The sequence below is a fragment of the Ovis canadensis genome, chromosome 1 (genome assembly GCF_042477335.2).
Source record: "Ovis canadensis isolate MfBH-ARS-UI-01 breed Bighorn chromosome 1, ARS-UI_OviCan_v2, whole genome shotgun sequence".
Lineage (NCBI taxonomy): Eukaryota > Metazoa > Chordata > Mammalia > Artiodactyla > Bovidae > Ovis > Ovis canadensis.
Genome location: NC_091245.1, coordinates 228,657,668 through 228,674,307, shown reverse-complemented (window position 1 = coordinate 228,674,307; position 16,640 = coordinate 228,657,668). Strand labels below are relative to the sequence as shown.

The window sequence follows — 16,640 nt, the reverse complement described above, 5'->3', positions numbered from 1 at the left end:
ACTCACAGGTACAGGCTATATATTACCACCCAGTGATGCAGGGTGCATCCCTCAGTGAGTTGGTTCTTTCTGTTGGACAGTTCTAAGTTGTCTGAAAGTTTTTCCTCTTCAGTTCAGTTCAGTCACTCAGTTGTGTCTGACTCTTTGTGACTCCTTGGACTGCAGCACACCAGACTTTCCTGTCCTTCATCAACTCCTGGAGCTTGCTCAAATTCATGTCCATTGAGGTAGTCATGATGCCATCCAACCATTTCATCCTCTGTTGTCCCCTTCTCTTCCTGCCTTCAATCTTTCCAGAATCAGGGTCTTTTCCAATGAGTCAGTTGTTTGCATCAGGTAGCCAAAGTATTGGAGCTTCAGCATCAGTCCTTCAGTGAATATTCGGGACTGATTTCCTTTAGAATGGACTGGTTGGCTCTCCTTGCAGTCCAAGGGACTCTCAAGTCTTCTCCAACACCACAGGTCAAAAGCATCAATTCTTCGGTGCTCAGCTTTCTTTATGGTCCAACTCTTATACCTATACATGACTACAGGGAAAACCATAGCTTTGACTAGATGGAACCTTGTTAGTAAAGTAATGTCTCTGCTTTTTAATATGCTTTCTAGGTTTGTCATAGCTTTTCTTCCAAGGAGCAAGCATCTTTTAATTTCATGGCTGCAATCACCATCTGCAGTGATTTTGGAGTCCCCCAAAATAAAGTCTCACTGTTTCCATTGTTTGCCCAACTATTTGCCGTGAAGTGATGGAACTGGATGCCATGATCTCAGTTTTTTGAATGTTAAATTTTAAACTAGCTTTTTCACTCTCCTCTTTCACTTCCCTCAATAGGCTTTTCAGTTCCTCTTCACCTTCTGTCATAAGGATGGTGTCATCTGCATATCTGAGGTTATTGATATTTCTCCTAGCAATCTTGATTCCAGCTTTTGCTTCATCTAGCCTGGCATTTCAAATGATGTGAAATGTATATAAGTTGAATAAGCAGAGTGACAGTATCCAGCCTTGATGTATTCCTTTCTCAATTTGGAATCAGTCTGTTGTTCCATGTCCAGTTCTAACTGTTACTTCTTGACCTGCATACAGATTTCTCAGGAGGCAGGTCAGGTGATCTGGTATTCCCATCTCTTGAATTTTCCACAGTTTGTTGTGGTCCACACAGTCAAAAGTTTTTCCTCTTACAGATCTTAAAAAAAAAAAAAATTCTAAAGTTAATAGCCACTTGCCATAAGTAGGCCCTGAGCTTTGTCCTTTTTTAGGCACACTATTTCTATTTTCATAATATCTGAAAGCTAGAAGCTATTTCCCCCCAACTGCAGATATAGATTATTAAAATAAAGAGAAACAGTTTTCCCAGTAGGTGATCAACCTGTGTAGTTACAGTTCCATTCTCTGGATATGATACTAAATGAAATGGAAACCTTACCTCTCTCCTTGGACTCTAGTTTCCGCATGACCTTTATAAGCCCCTACACAATGCCATGTACATTCAGCTTTAGCTTTTGTCCAGACTGTCCCAGTTCCTGAGACGTCTTCTTTCCTTTCTTCTTCCTCTGCTCTCTCTTACTATCCCTTTGGTATGAGTCAATTCCTGCCTTTCTCTGTTATGTCCTTGTGCATCTCTTTCACACGGTGCTCTGCTGCTTGGGTGCAGTTGAAACATGTGATGTCTATAGCACATCCTTCTGATTTTAACATTAAATTTATGGTCATTACATGCTTGCATGGCTTAAAATTAGTTTACAAGTTGCTTTCTGGTGTGGCTTCTGCCTTATAATTTTGTGTTCCCCCTACACTAGGCAGAGTTTGGGGCACATCATAGACTGTTACTCATATATTTAGATACTATTTTCTCTCTTCTGTTTTTCAGGCATGAAAGTTAAGCAAAATATGGGAAAGTAAATGATGAAGAATCACAGAAGGAAAAGGTTCTATTCGTTTCCAACTCTTCTCTTAGTTGATATCTATGTATATTCCTTCCCCCTTATGATCAGTCTTAATCAATCTTCGTTTCCATGTTTAGTGCTAAGGATCCCTTGTTCAGGTGACCTTCTAGTTCTTTATCTTTTTGTGCAGCATTTCTTACTACTTGTCACACCTTTATCAGGTATGCATTTTCTGGGTAACCGTTTCTTCAGTACCCATATGAGTTATAAATTACTCATTACAGAGGTGGGGGGGGGGTCCCTGAGACTTTGGGTAATCTCTTATTAAAGCACTAAGAAAGAAATATGTCTTGATCTGAGCCCTATCAGTAAGTGAAAGAAAAGGATGGGAATATTTGCTATGAAGCTCTAAATTAGAATGGATTTCTCGAGGAAGGGCTTTTGTTCAAGGATTGAAGTATTCAGAAGATAAGACAATAGTGAATAGGTATGGGTTAGATTGTGGGGCTTCCCTGGTGGCTCAGATGGTAGAGAATCAGACCTGTTTTGGGATTTTTGTAGTTTTTTTCCCATGCAGAATATTATTTAAAGTGGTGCAGTAAAATAGTTAAGCAAATTTAAGTGACCTAGTAGCAAAGATGTAGCTAAGGCTGACTGCAAATCCATAAGCTCTGCTGGTATATCATTTGGTTTTTCAGCAGAATCCATTCCCTCTTTTGAAGTTGTTGATTTTGGTAGTTTTGTATTGGGCATGGGTGATCATTTTCCAAGACTGACTTAAACAATTTCCATTTGAAAACTGAAACGAAATTTATTTCAACCTATAGTTAATAATTGTTCTTGTTTCTATTCACTTCTCACACTTTCACATATAAAAATCTTATATTTTTTAAAAAAGTCCTTTGAGCAGATGTAAGGGGAGATGGAGCCATAGCATGACCAGATTACTTTTACAAAATTAAATTGCTGGAGATGCAGACAGAATCGAGTTCTCCTGCCTCTCAGTTGAGGAATTTAAAGTGCTTTTTAAGTTTTCAAGGAGAGTCAGTTTAAACTAAGTCAGAGGTGGCATGAAGGAGGCTACAACACACCAAGAAATAGTTTTAGGGGCAATAAAGTAGTTTCGGCATCTGTCTGTTCTGAGTGGAATGGATGAGTCTCTTTATTTGAGTAAACTGGAAAAAAAATGTGGTTGGTTCCCATTCTGGGGCTTGCATGACAATAAAGGAGGATTGCTACCAACAAAGAAATGGCCTTCATCCATCACCAGAGGAGTGAAGGCCACCTTTCTCCTCCATCTCACTAATGGTGGGTACCATGGTGTTTCAGCGGATGCAGTGAGATTGTTAGATTATCATGGATAGCTTTATCCCTTCACCTTTCTGAAGTTTTGAAAGGTCAAATGAGGAGACTGATAATTCACGGTGCTAGGATATATACTTGGTGATGAATATTTAGCTTTTGAAAGTGGAGATTATTTATCTGCCATGCTCATTAGTCTCTGCCTTGCCCCAAACTCTTAAATCATGCTTTTACAGAAATGTTTGTTTCAAGACAAGAGGTCTCTGTAATGAAGGTCATCTGCTACCAGACTCCAATATCAGCTAAAGCTCTCTGATGATAGCTGGAGTGGATTCTTTTGACTTGCTTCAATTTGTCTAACATATAGCAGCAATATTTCTGGTGTAGTGATCAGATATAAACACACCTTGTAAAGATTTCTGATGGAATTAGACTGGGAGACATCAAATTTGGAGTGTTATAATCACCGTGTTAAGGTGAGAATTGCTGCACTCTAGAGTAATATGGCCTTTCATGTCAACTTGTGTTCCCCTTGAGCTACGGTCTGTGACCATTGCATAGCGTGGTAATATTATGGGGTCAGTTACCATCACATATTAACCAAGACTGTTAGCAGCTGTGTCAGACTGATTCTGTTTGTGAAAGTTCATTATTTACGTACCCCAAATTTCTTTTTTTTTAAAAGTATGTTCAGTAACTATTTATTGAATAATTATCACATGCAAGGCACTGTATCAGACATTCTGGGACATGGAACAATGTATAATAGCCTTAAAGATTAGGCTTAAACATTGCCCCCTGGTTGGAACATTCCTTAATATTCAAATTCACATACATTGATTAGTTCCCATAGCATACAACTTAACAACTTTATTGCAGACAAGCTTCATTTTTTTTCTCATGTTCTTAGTAATTTTTACCCCTGTTTTTTTTTTTTTTTTTCCCTAGATGGTTTAAGGAAAGCATCTGCATTATGGCTTTCTATGCTTTGACTGAGCATGTGAACATAATGATTGAAATAAACATGATCCTTCTCTAGTAAGAGAGATCAACATCTACCATCTGTGAATGGTAGAGTTGTATTATGTAAAGATTTAGTAATTTACATCATCAGAGGAACTCTAATTCTGAATATACATGAATGTTTGAGTCACAAAGCAATGTGGATTTGAAGTAAGAAAGTGAACTTATGGCCACCTCTTTCCTTCAGTTTGAGGATTTTTTGTATTAATGGAAATATAATACTTTGTACTAACAGAAGGTCTGTGTCTTCCCCAATGGCTCATTTGTGAAAAGTCTCCTGTTCAGGAGATGCGAGTTCAATGCCTGAGTCAGGAAGATCCCCTGGAGGAGGAAAGGGCAACCCACTTCAGTATGCTTGCCGGGAAAATCCCATCGACAGAGGAGCCTGGTGGGCCATAGACAATGGAGTTGCAAAGACTTGAACATGACTGAGAATGCACGCTAGCAATAGACTATAGCTGAGTTGTGACTGATACACTGTATCAAGAAGCTATAGTTGTTTAGGATATATCTAATAATTTTATATGTATTATGTCTTTTCTTTTTTACTCTTAATACATAAAATTAGGATATATTTTATTCTTACATAATTTAACAACTCTTACCAATGGGTGGTAAAGAACCTGCCTACCAGTGCAGGCAATGCAAGAGACGTGAGTTTGATTTCTGGGTCAGGAAGATCCCCTGGAGGAGGGCATAGCTACACACTCTAGTATTCTTGCCTGGAAAATCCCATGGACAGAGAAACCTGGCGGGCTACAGTCCATAGGGTCAGAAAGAGTTGGATGCAACTAAAGCAACTTAGCACACACACAGGCATGTGGCTTTTTCCTGTGTGTGTGTGACTTGTGTAGCAGAGCTCCAGTAACTTGGAGTTTTATGAACCATTTTAAAAATCGGTGTTTGATCCTCATGACAAATATTTTAATATGTATTTCCATTTTTGGTAAGAATTGACTTTATTCATAGGCTGTTATTTTTATTGCACGAAATCAGTAGATTTCTGAAGAGGTGATGTAAATTTACATGTAGTGTTCAGTTTTACTTTTTCTTGTTTTCCTTTTTCTCTCTGGTAGCCAAGCAGGAAATAAAAAATCTCATCTCATGAGATCAGATTCCATTAAAAAAAAAAAAAAGAGTAAGCCCATATCTGCTTGAGATTCCCACAGTTTCAGTATTATAGGAATTGGATTATAAATATCTGCAACAAAAAGAAAAAGATAGCCTTGTTTATTTCACAGGTTCAAATCCTTAAAAATAGAACCCAGGAACAAAGTATAGAGACTTTTCTGTAGATCTAAGGATGGAAGACACATGTAAGTTACTGTCTATAAGAATAGCAATAAAACAATTTTTTAAAGAATAGCATTTCATTCAATTTCAAAGAAATTCTGTCATTGTATGTTTCCTTATTGTAGCTAACTTATTTTGATTCAGACAGAAAGACGTCTTGGCTAGGAATAATAAATATTTATCAGATAGAGTTTATTTCCACAGAATAACTATGGGCTGAAATAGTCCATTGCTTACAGCAATATAATTTTTGATTAGTGTTAGAGACTGTTGTAGAGATGATTAAAAATAATCACTTCAAAAATAAGAATAAGGCAGAAACTGTTAATATTTTAATATACTACATATATACAAACTGAACTTATAGAATATACTGAAAATTCACTGAAAATGTTTATATTTAACAGTTATTATACAAATATTTATTGAAAACCTATTATAGAGTAGATATGACTGCTTGGCAAATGGAATAATCCTACTGTTACCTAAATTTTTAAAAAATTATTATATGTCTGAGTTCAATAGAAATTATATTCAAATAATTTAAACATTTGTAATCATGTTTTTGAGAACAAATTTTCCTAGTCAAAGATCATGAAATTAGATGCAATAATCTCATATATACATCTTAAAGCTTAGGAGTATATTTATTTAAATAGACATTGTTTCAATCAGATTTTTCGATTAAATAGTCTCCGTTTCTTTCACTTGGATCACAGTTCTTACCTTCTGGCTAAGAGGGTGCCATCAAAAAACAGGTGATGTATTATAGGATAGCATTGTCTCACACAAAGTATTTCAGTTGACATAGTTACTCAGTCTTCAAAAAAAATTCCAGTATTCCTTAAGGCCAGTTGTTTTGGAGGCCAAAGTTAGTAAATCCTGTGTCCACCAATGGTCTTATTTATTTCATTGTAAATTGAGTTTTGTAGTCAGAAGTAGTAGTGTTTGGTTTAACCTGATGATGACTAGATATTCAGTAAGTCGACAGATGGCACTCTTGGCAAAGCATGGCAAGCAGACAAGTTATATCCAGATCTAGAATAAGTGCTTATTCCAGTAAAGAAAAATCCACTATGGAAAAGGGGTCCAAAATAATCAACTTGCTGCCAAGTGGCTCTCTGCCTCCTCAGGATATGGGAAGCCATAAGGGGCTCAGAGATGGCTGCTGGTGCTGCAAAAGTAGGTGCTCAGTAGTGATGACGGTCAAGTCAGCATTGGGGACAGGAACTGTCCATATGTTGAGGCTATTCAAAGCCTCCTTTTGCCACCATGGCTGCCTTTTAAATGTGACTCTTGACTCTACTGGGACTAGGGAGAAAAGAATGATTAGCATCCACATGTTAGAACAACTTGTCCCCTGAATTATTGAAACCTCCTCCTTACTATTGCTGGACATTTGCATAGGACAAAAATACTCTCAAATTCTCAGTTAAATCTGAGAGGTTTATCCAGATCTCTTTGTCCCAGACCATTTGGTCAAACCACTGTTTAGTGTACTTGTTCTTAAGTACTCTCTCCTAGAAAAAGTGGACCACAACATGTACCCTGGTAGTTTTGCCCACTAGGAGGATTATCATACTCTTTGTCTACAAGGGCCACCTCAAGTGGGGCTATAAGGCCACATAGTTTATTTTAAACTAATGCTATCATATTGAGCACAGCTCTCTGTGAATCAGCAAATGTTTCCTTTGTGATCAAATAGTCACAGCCCCTGCCCCCTGCCCTTTCCATGTGGTCATAGGAGTGGCTTGAAGAAGTGATGGCAGAGTGGGAATGGGCACCCTGGCCATGGATCGCCCCCCTCAAACAAACTTCTCATGACCCTAGGAACTGTAGTTGCTGATGGAACATTGAGTATGCCTGACTTAATAACCTGAATTTCACTGGGTACTGGGGCAGCTCAGGGTGAAGCATGCCCTGATGTGTTATGGTTAGCTGTTCAGTCTCTACTGGAGAACAACATAAAGCTAAGAGATAAATCTATAATCAGAGGGCATAATTCCTCTTTAACATCTGAGCTGTAGAATTCTTACTACTACTACTACTAAATCTCTTCAGTCATGTCCTACTCTGTGCGACCCCATAGATAGCAGCCCATCAGGCTCCTCCATCCCTGGGATTCTCCAGACAAGAACACTGGAGTGGGTTGCCATTCCCTTCCCCGATGCGTGAAAGTGAAAGGGAAGTCGCTCAGTCATTTCCGACTCTTCTCGACCCCATGGACTGCAGCCCACCAGGCTCCTCCATCCATGGGACTTTCTAGGCAAGAGTACTTAGTGGGACTTAATTTCCACAAAGCCATCTGAGTTGTCTTAGATACTCTAAGCACCATGTTCATAGGGGCTGAGAGAAAGATCTGCTTGAATTGCAGTCTGGGCTAACAGGAGAACCACCCTCAACTGGGGCCTTAATAAGTGACTTCCGATAGCACATAAAACAGGCTTCATGAGGATATTTTCCTTAAAATTTAGTATCAGACAAGTGTCATCTTTCTCGCAGGAGATAGAATTGCAAGGTGTGGCAACTTTAACTGCCCCCTATATTCTGAAAATTCATGGGGGTAGCAGATTTCTGAAATTTTCTGAGATTGTTCTTGCAGCTACTAGTACCCACCTATTACTATGGCATCCAAAATACTGCCACTTTTTGTGTATCAGGACCTCGATCTATGATGACATCAGTACAATAAGTCCCATACATATGAATGAGGTCCATTCCGAGAGCATATTCTAACTCCAGTTTATAAGTCCAACAAAGTTAGTCTAGGTACCCAAGTAACTCAATTGGCTATATAGTACTGTACTTAATGTTTATACTGCATTTTTTCACAAATACATAACAAGCAAGCAAAAATAAAGAAAAAATTTAATCTTACAGTATACTAACTTGAAAAGTACAGTACAACAGCTGGCTTACAGGGGCTGGCATTGAGTGATTAGGAAAGATTTGCTGTTCAGTGGACAGCATGGCATTCTGTGAGATGGTAAAATCAAAGTTTTCTCCATTAACTTACTGTAACATTAGCCCAGTTATAAGACAGTGAAGGTATACTATTTCTCTACCTTAGAGAAATAGAGTTCTTCTCATATTCTCTACTGACTGGGATAGCAAAAATAAAAGAAATGTCAGATCAGTATTTATGAACCAGCAGTCAAGCAGAAGCAGGGCTTATTTGCTCCCCAAATGAAACCAAACTTTTGGGAACTGCTACAATGGGAGAAATTGCCTGATTAAATATGTATGATTTTTGCCATTTATAAGGTTCATTCATTTGGGAGGCAGTGTGGAGATGTTTTCTAGTTACCGAGTATATATCTGTTCCAACTATACACACTGGAACCAGATAAAGAATGTAAAAATGAGGTGAAAGATTATGTATTTCTAGAATGGCTGAAATGATTTTTCTGGTTCTCCAGGTTCTTCCAGAACCTTTTTACTTCCCCGTCAAGAGGTAAATTCAGTACTTCTGCACCTTGAATATAGTGAGATATTTGTGACTGCTTTGACTAATAGAGGGCTTCCTTGGTAGCTCAGCTGGTAAAGAATCTGCATGTAATTCAGGAGACCCTGGTTTGATTTCTGGGTTGGTAAGATCTGCTGGAGAAGGGATAGGTTACCTGCTCCAGTATTCTTGAGCTTCCCTTCTGGCTCAGCTGGTAAAGAATCTGCCTGCAATGCTGGAAACGTGGATTTGATCCCTGGGTTGGGATGATGCCCTGGAGAATGGAATGGCTACCCCCTCCAGTATTCTAGCCTGGAGAATTCCATGGACTACAGTCCATAGTGTCACAAAGAGTCGGACAGGACTGAGAAACTTTTGCTTCACTTCACTTGCCTTATAGACTATGGGAAAAATGATACCGCCTATTTCCCAGGCTATGTTAGAAATGGAGATGAAACTTCTTCCTGGCTTGCTCTCTTTCTTGAGATGCTTGTGGTGATTGGAACACAACCACCATGAGTGAGGAAGTTCAGGCTATATCCAGTGGCTACTTGTTTGTGCTCTGAAGGACAGCACCGGCTAAGACTTAAAAGTGCTCTGGCCAACAGCCAGAGTCAACTATCAGATATAAGCGAATGAGTCTACAGATGACTCTGCCTCCAAGTTGTTGCTAAATAGAGCAGAGATGAGCCTTCACTACCAAATCTAAGTAGCAGATTTATGAGCACAATGTAATCATTGTTGTAAGCCACAGAAGAGATTAGTTCTGTCAATTCAGGTGGTCTCTGATTACAATTCTGTTTTTTTCTAGAAACACCATTATTACCAGTAGAAGATAATATTCTGTCACTTTCAGGGACTATGAGATTAAAGCTAGTATCTAATCATTTTTGAACTAACTTGTGATGTTCCTCTCCTCCGTGCACATTTAGCATTGTGGCTAACCATGGAACCTCTGGGGGAAGCCATAAAGGAAGATTTACAATGGACACTTTTGAGGTCCTTATACCATACTCCAGTTATACACACTTTCTCCTTATGAAAGGCATGCCAGGTCTGTGAACCGATTCAAGTGAACTGCCCAACTGCTTAGGTCCTAAGAAACCAGCAATCAGATATCCATTATGAAAGATCCCTGTGGGCCAGATCATCCTGATCATCTTTCTAATGCAGCTGTTTCATGTAACTGTTTATATCCCCTCTTCTGTTTCTAAGCCATTGCTTTTTGCCACCCAAGGGGTTCAGCATCATCTTTGAAATAGAGAGCCCATTTCAAAAGTACCGCATCCACACATATTTCTGGACAACAGAGAATAGCTATCTTCATGCTTTTAAGATATATTGATGCTCTTAGAGGCAATGCTACTCTCAGTGATTTTGTGAAGGGCTTTTCTAATGGACTCTCTTAAGGGACATGCTTTGGAGACCTTGGCAGTATCAGGGGAATGGATTTCATGCTACCTATTAAAAACCACTTTGATTTTTGTAGCTTCTCAAGATGTTGGGTTCCTTAGTATGCATTACTAAGGAATGGGCTCCTTAGTCTGCATTATTAGTCTTAGTCTTCTTTGGTGCATTACACCTAGAATTCCTTACCCTCTAACTTTATTTACTACCACAAATTCAGGTCAGTCAGCTTGGCAGATGTTTAGACCAATTTTCAGCTGTTTATGTAGATGAAATCTCTTCAGAATTTACCTGTAGTGAGAAACTAGATTATTTTCAAGGAATTTCTGTTCCTTCTGAGTATAATATCTAATCTATATTCATATATACATATGTACATATATATATACACACACACACTCAAGGATTCCACTAATATAAATGAGCAAATTTTACATTTTTTGATGGGATAAAGTTTCACCACCTGAAGTTAAATATGTAAGATGCTCCTCACCCACCACCTCTACCCCAGTAAGAATTTAACTCTTGTCTTGGGTCTGTGGATATCAGGACCCAGGAGAATGGCTGCCTTTCACCAGGCAAAGGTCTAGTCTAGGGCATTGACAGGTGTTTATGTAAGGAAGGACTGCCCAGCAAAGGGGAGAGAAAACTGCTTCCACTTTGAAGGAGGCTTAGTTTGGGGAATTCAGAGTGCTCAGAGGCATTTAAATCCTCATGGGTCTCTGTTTCAATTTTCAGGGTTCTACTCTTACCCTATTAGTGGTCTGAATTTTACCACAGAGATCTGGCAAGGACATCCATTCTGATGCTGTCATTTGACAGAATTTAATTATTTGCTTATCTCAGCCCTGTGACTGAATAGTGTACACTTAGTGATAAAGTGTAGTCACACTACTAGATGTGATTACACTTCTAAGAGACTAGATTTCTCTTAGTCTGGTCATAGAAAATTCCTGGTTCTCTCACTGTACTTTGAGCTGTGAATTTGGGATTTTGAGTATATGATACCCTTTTTGATGATTCTTGAGTCTAATTAGGAGACAGTTGACTCTATAGGGTTTGTATTCTTTAGGTCCTTCACACTGTTCTGTGGCAGTGGCTTCTCTGCTCTGCAGTTAGCCTGCAATTAGCTCTTTATTCCTGGAAACCATAGGTGATAACCTAATTAAATGCTCAATCACTGTGTTTCATGAGCTGGACTTTTAATACCTCCAAATTCAACCTGTCCATATAACCAATCTCAGATTTCTGTTTTCATAAGTACATTGTTTCTTCAGCCATGCCTGCAACTAATGCCATATCTGTCAGCATTTTGGATGGAAATAAAGAAAGCTGCTTAGCTTGTTTAAACAGAAAAGGAATTTGTTAAAATACGTTAGGTAGAGTATATAATCTTCGGGAATATTATAGATATAGGGTTTGAAGCTACACAACCTGAGAAAATGTACAAACAATTCCCTGAGTTCTGCCTCAGCAAACAGACCACTGCTGTGGCCATTGAGAGACAGAGCTGCAGATTGCATCGTAGACATTAGGCACGAACAGCAGAAACCCTGTTCATGCTGCTTCCTAAAGCCTGAATTTCCTCTCACTATTCTGAGCAGAAGACAGATTCCTCATCATGGCTGTATCCTCATGTGGCTCATTTCCAGACTGACGGTTCTGGTGGCTGTTCCTGATTGGCCTAGATTAAGTCACATGCCAGTGTCCTATCTATAAAGGTGGCAGGGAAATGAGTTCTGACTTCTAACTTTGAGAGTGAGAGGAAGGGGTTAATTGTCTAAGATTGATTTCCTGGGGGCTGGTATCCCAGAAAGGGAGTTTACCTTATTCCTGGCAAATGATTCAGGAACTGAACATTTTTCCTCAAAACTGGCAACAGCCCATTGCTTGAAGTAATCATCTTAGGGAGAGTGCTGAGGTAGTGAGTGAGTCAGGTCTGCGAGCCTGGATAATTCTGTGGACCCTAGGCTTGATCTTGATTATACCAGGGGATGGGTTGATGCCCCTGCTGGTGCTAGCTTACATGCCTATGGTCCAAGTAACAAGCACCTTCTTTGAAAGTTTGATGTCTGTCCTTGCTAAATCCTAGTAAACTACCCTCAGATATAAAGAACCATGGGAAACAGATCTCCTACTATCTTTGTGAGTCTTGGGCTTCCCTAGTGGCTCAGAGGTTAAAGCATCTGCCTGCAATGTGGGAAACTTGGGTTTGATCCTTGGGTTGGGAAGATCCCCTGGAGAAGGAAGTAGCAACCCATTCCAATATTCTTGCCTGAAGAATCCATCCCATGGATGGAGGAGCCTGGTGGGCTACAGTCCATATGGTTGCAAAGAGTTGGACATGACTGAGCAACTTCACTTCACTTTTGTGAGTCTTACTAAAAATGCTGTCTTAGAAGGTGTAATGTCTTTGATTTCTGATCATTTGCCTCTGGTTTCTGTATAGGTTGACAAGGTTCATTACTGCTATAGAAAGATGGTGAGCAGCCCCAGGCTTAATAACTTTCCACTGCAGATAAATAAACCAATCTATAATTCAATTTTATTTTTTTATATTGAGACAAATGTTAATTTTAATTATAAATAGTTTTGTAGAGTTTATAAGATTTCTAGGGTTTCTAGATTTTTATAAGTGGTTATTGAGATTCTTAATACCTTGCAAACTTTACTTCAAAATTTAGAAGATCAAAGGACAGAGAAAAAATACACTAAAGATAGAAAAAAATAAAGGTTCTCTGGTTCACATTCAGTGTTGTTCAGCCTCATTTTGCAGGAGATGGATCGATCTGTCATTAATCATTGTACAAAAATTTGTTATAAAAACCTTGACTATGGCTGCTCAGCCTGAGAGAGACAGTGGCCATGTTTACTGTCTCCTTTACAAAATGGGATGACCCTGGCTATAGCGCTATAGTCTCTGTTACTTTAACACGCCATGTGTCTGTCTATATGTATTTAGATGGATTGCCAGTCCAATCTGATGTTTAAGCTTTTGTGATTTGCCGTGGTGGAGTGAAACAAAGAAGAAATGGAGACAGAAGCAAACATGTTTGTGAGTGGTTCAAATGATGGATTTCTCAGTGGAGCAATTTGAACTGGTGGCTGTGGGTTGTATGTAAGTGTTCAAATGTCCTCAATATTACCAGCTTGTGAGTTAACACTTTTAATTACTTAACACTTAGACATAGTTCATATTCATACAACTATTGTCTGAATGTTGATTGCCTAAAGTTTGGGTTTGTACTCGATTCATGTTCCCAAATACTTACGGGGATTCCTGGAGTAAATACTACATTTGATACTTGTTAACAACATTCTTGTACTTTTAAAAATACTTTTATTGAGATTTGAATTTAATCCTAAAAATATATGTAGCATATTATTCTATATAAAAATTTTAAACAGCATTATGTTCATATAATTTTAGACTTTTATTGGCAGCATTATTTTTTACATGTGTTTATAATTTTATATATAAAACTCATTTTTTACAGATTTGCAATATTTCAGCAGCAGCAGCATGGTTTGGGATGCTATAAATGTATATTCATTCTTCAGTTGATGTAAATTTAGATTGTTTCTGACTTCTGTCAAAAAACCCTGCTCTTAGGCAAGTTTCTTTCTTGAATATACAGTTAAGAATGGAATTGCTGGGTCTTCAGCCTAGCAATTGTCATTTTTTTTTCTAAGATGTTTGCACCAAAGTATGTTCAGTCGCTCGGTCGAGTCCGACTCTTTGCGACCCCATGAATTGCGGCATGCCAGGCCTCCCTGTCCATCACCAACTCCCAGAGTTCACTCAGACTCACGTCCATCAAATCAGTGATGCCATCCAGCCATCTCATCCTCTGTTGTCCTCTTCTCCTCCTGCCCCCAATCCATCCCAGGATCAGTCTTTTCCAATGAGTTAGCTCTTCGCATGAAGTGGCCAAAGTACTGGAGTTTCAAGTTTAGCATCAGTCCTTCCAAAGAACACCCAGGACTAATCTCCTTTAGGATGGACTGGTTGGATCTCCTTGTGGTTCAAGGGACTCCCAAGAGTCTTCTCCAACACCACAGTTCAAAAGCATGAATTCTTCGGCTCTCAGCCTTCTTTACAGTCCAACTCTCACATCCATACATGACCACTGGAAAAACCATAGCCTTGACTAGACGAAACTTCATTGGCAAAGTAATGTCTCTGCTTTTGAATATGCTGTCTAGGTTGGTCATAACTTTCCTTTCAAAGAATAAGCGTCTTTTAATTTCATGGCTGCAGTCACCATCTGCAGTGATTTTGGAGCCCCTCAAAATAAAGTCTGACACAGTTTCCACTGTTTCCCCATCTATTTCCCATGAAGTGATGGGACCAGATGCCATGATCTTCGTTTTCTGAATGTTGAGCTTTAAGCCAACTTTTTCACTCTCCTCTTTCACTTTCATCAAGAGGCTTTTTAGTTCCTCTTCACTTTCTGCAGCTGAACTGAACTGAGCTGATGCTTCTATCAGAATGTGAGATTACCTCTCATCCCCTGTTTCACATTTTTCAAGATTAGATTTAAAATTTTTTTGCTCACATGACTACCACTGAAGTTCAGTATTTTCCATATGTCTATTTGGTAATTTGAATTTCTTTTATAAATCACTTTGCATAAAAACTTTTTCTTGGGCTGTTGTCTTTGTGTTATGATTTGCATAAATTCTTTATAGTCTATATTTCAATTTTGTTTCTGCTTATATGACTTAGAGCTATCTTTTCATAGTCTGTAGTATGTCTTTGCACTATTTTAAAAATAGTAATGTCTAGTTTTAGAATTTTTACTGGATGGATTGCTTAGAAATCCACTTGCAAGACTTCTGGTTTAAAGGTAAGGGCCTAAAGTCAGCTTTTACTCATTCTCCTGAAAAACATGCAGAATATTGAGAAATAAATGCTTTCTCTAATTCATTCAGTGAAACTAGAACAAAACTGAAACACAGATCAAAACATAGATCAAAATGGAACCAAATAATGGTGAATATCAAGTCAGAGGTGCAAGAAGAGGAAGAGAGCATATACTTGTGGTTACGAGGAGAAGATGCAAAGAAAATATTTCAAAATGAGGAGCCTATCACAAAATGGAATATCTAACGCTCTCTTTGTAATGGTGGGAATTGTATGCAGAGATTAGGTTGGGAGTTTCCCTGTGACTAATTGTGACTGAAAAAGGAACAACAAAGACTGACTATAGTTTTAACACATAGTGTGTCAATGGGGATGGGTAGAGAAAGTACACTGTAGTCTGGGAAGAGTTAAAGATTGAAAGAACATACACAAAACTGGGCCATAATGGAAATTCCAATCAAAAGGAAAGTGGGATCTGTCCTTCACCATGAATCTCATGCAGATAGCCTGAGAGGAAAAAGTTGCCTCCTAAAATGGTGAGTTAAAAAAAAAAAAAAGATTTGTCACAGGATATAGTCAAAGATATAAGAAAAAGGAGTAAAGAAACATTAGCAACATTTGATGAATGAAAAGTATCACTCCACAGAGATATACTACTACTAAGCTAATGGAAATTGTGGTCAAACACTTCTTAATTAAACAACTGCATATATGAAACAACTGAGTCTATGAAATGAGAGATTTAAGTACATATGAAAGAAAGGGATGATGAGACAAAAGATAAAATTTTAGTTGGCAGGAATCAAGTGAAAGGAAAGAAATCAAATAATTACAGAAATAGAAAAATTGGAAGCGATATGTTTGGAAGAGAACATAGAGGATAGGAATAAAAGGGTAAGAACAATAGAAAACTAGGATAGATTTGAGATAGAAAATGATGGATATTGAAGATAAGGAAAGGGAATCAGAAACACATGTTCCTCAAAGAAGAGAAATAAGGCAAAACAACTGTTTACTAAAACTATCTAGAAATAAATGATGATCTTAACTTACAACTTAGAAGGACATGCTATGTCTCAGGAAAAACTGATAAAACAATATCTACAATGACAATTTAATAAACAGCTGAGTACATACTTTTTATAGAACATTTATTTTTATATAGGCAGACAGTTATTTAAAAAACAAATTGAAAAGACTGATTTGCATTGATTTCAACAAAAGCAAAAATAAAATAGGAATATATTTAATACGTGTGTAGGTTCTAGATGAGGACAATTTTTAAATTCTCTGGAAGGAGCCATAATGACAGAATTAACATAAAATATGAACATCCAAAATCATAAGGACTAGTTCTCCAGAGGTAATCTATATAATTTATGCAACCTGTAGTTAAAGAAAATGACAACAAAACGGTAACCA

General features: G+C 38.1%; 1 long non-coding RNA gene across 1 annotated transcript in view; it reads left to right on the top strand.

Moving 5' to 3' along the window:
• The window catches only part of LOC138424290 (uncharacterized), a 173,590-nt gene extending 157,815 nt beyond the window's left edge, over positions 1-15,775 (top strand). The window contains exon 3 of the long non-coding RNA XR_011250730.1: positions 13,314-15,775. This is a non-coding gene — a long non-coding RNA (uncharacterized lncRNA). The remainder of the gene's footprint in view (positions 1-13,313) is intronic.
• Positions 15,776-16,640: the final 865 nt, after the last annotated feature.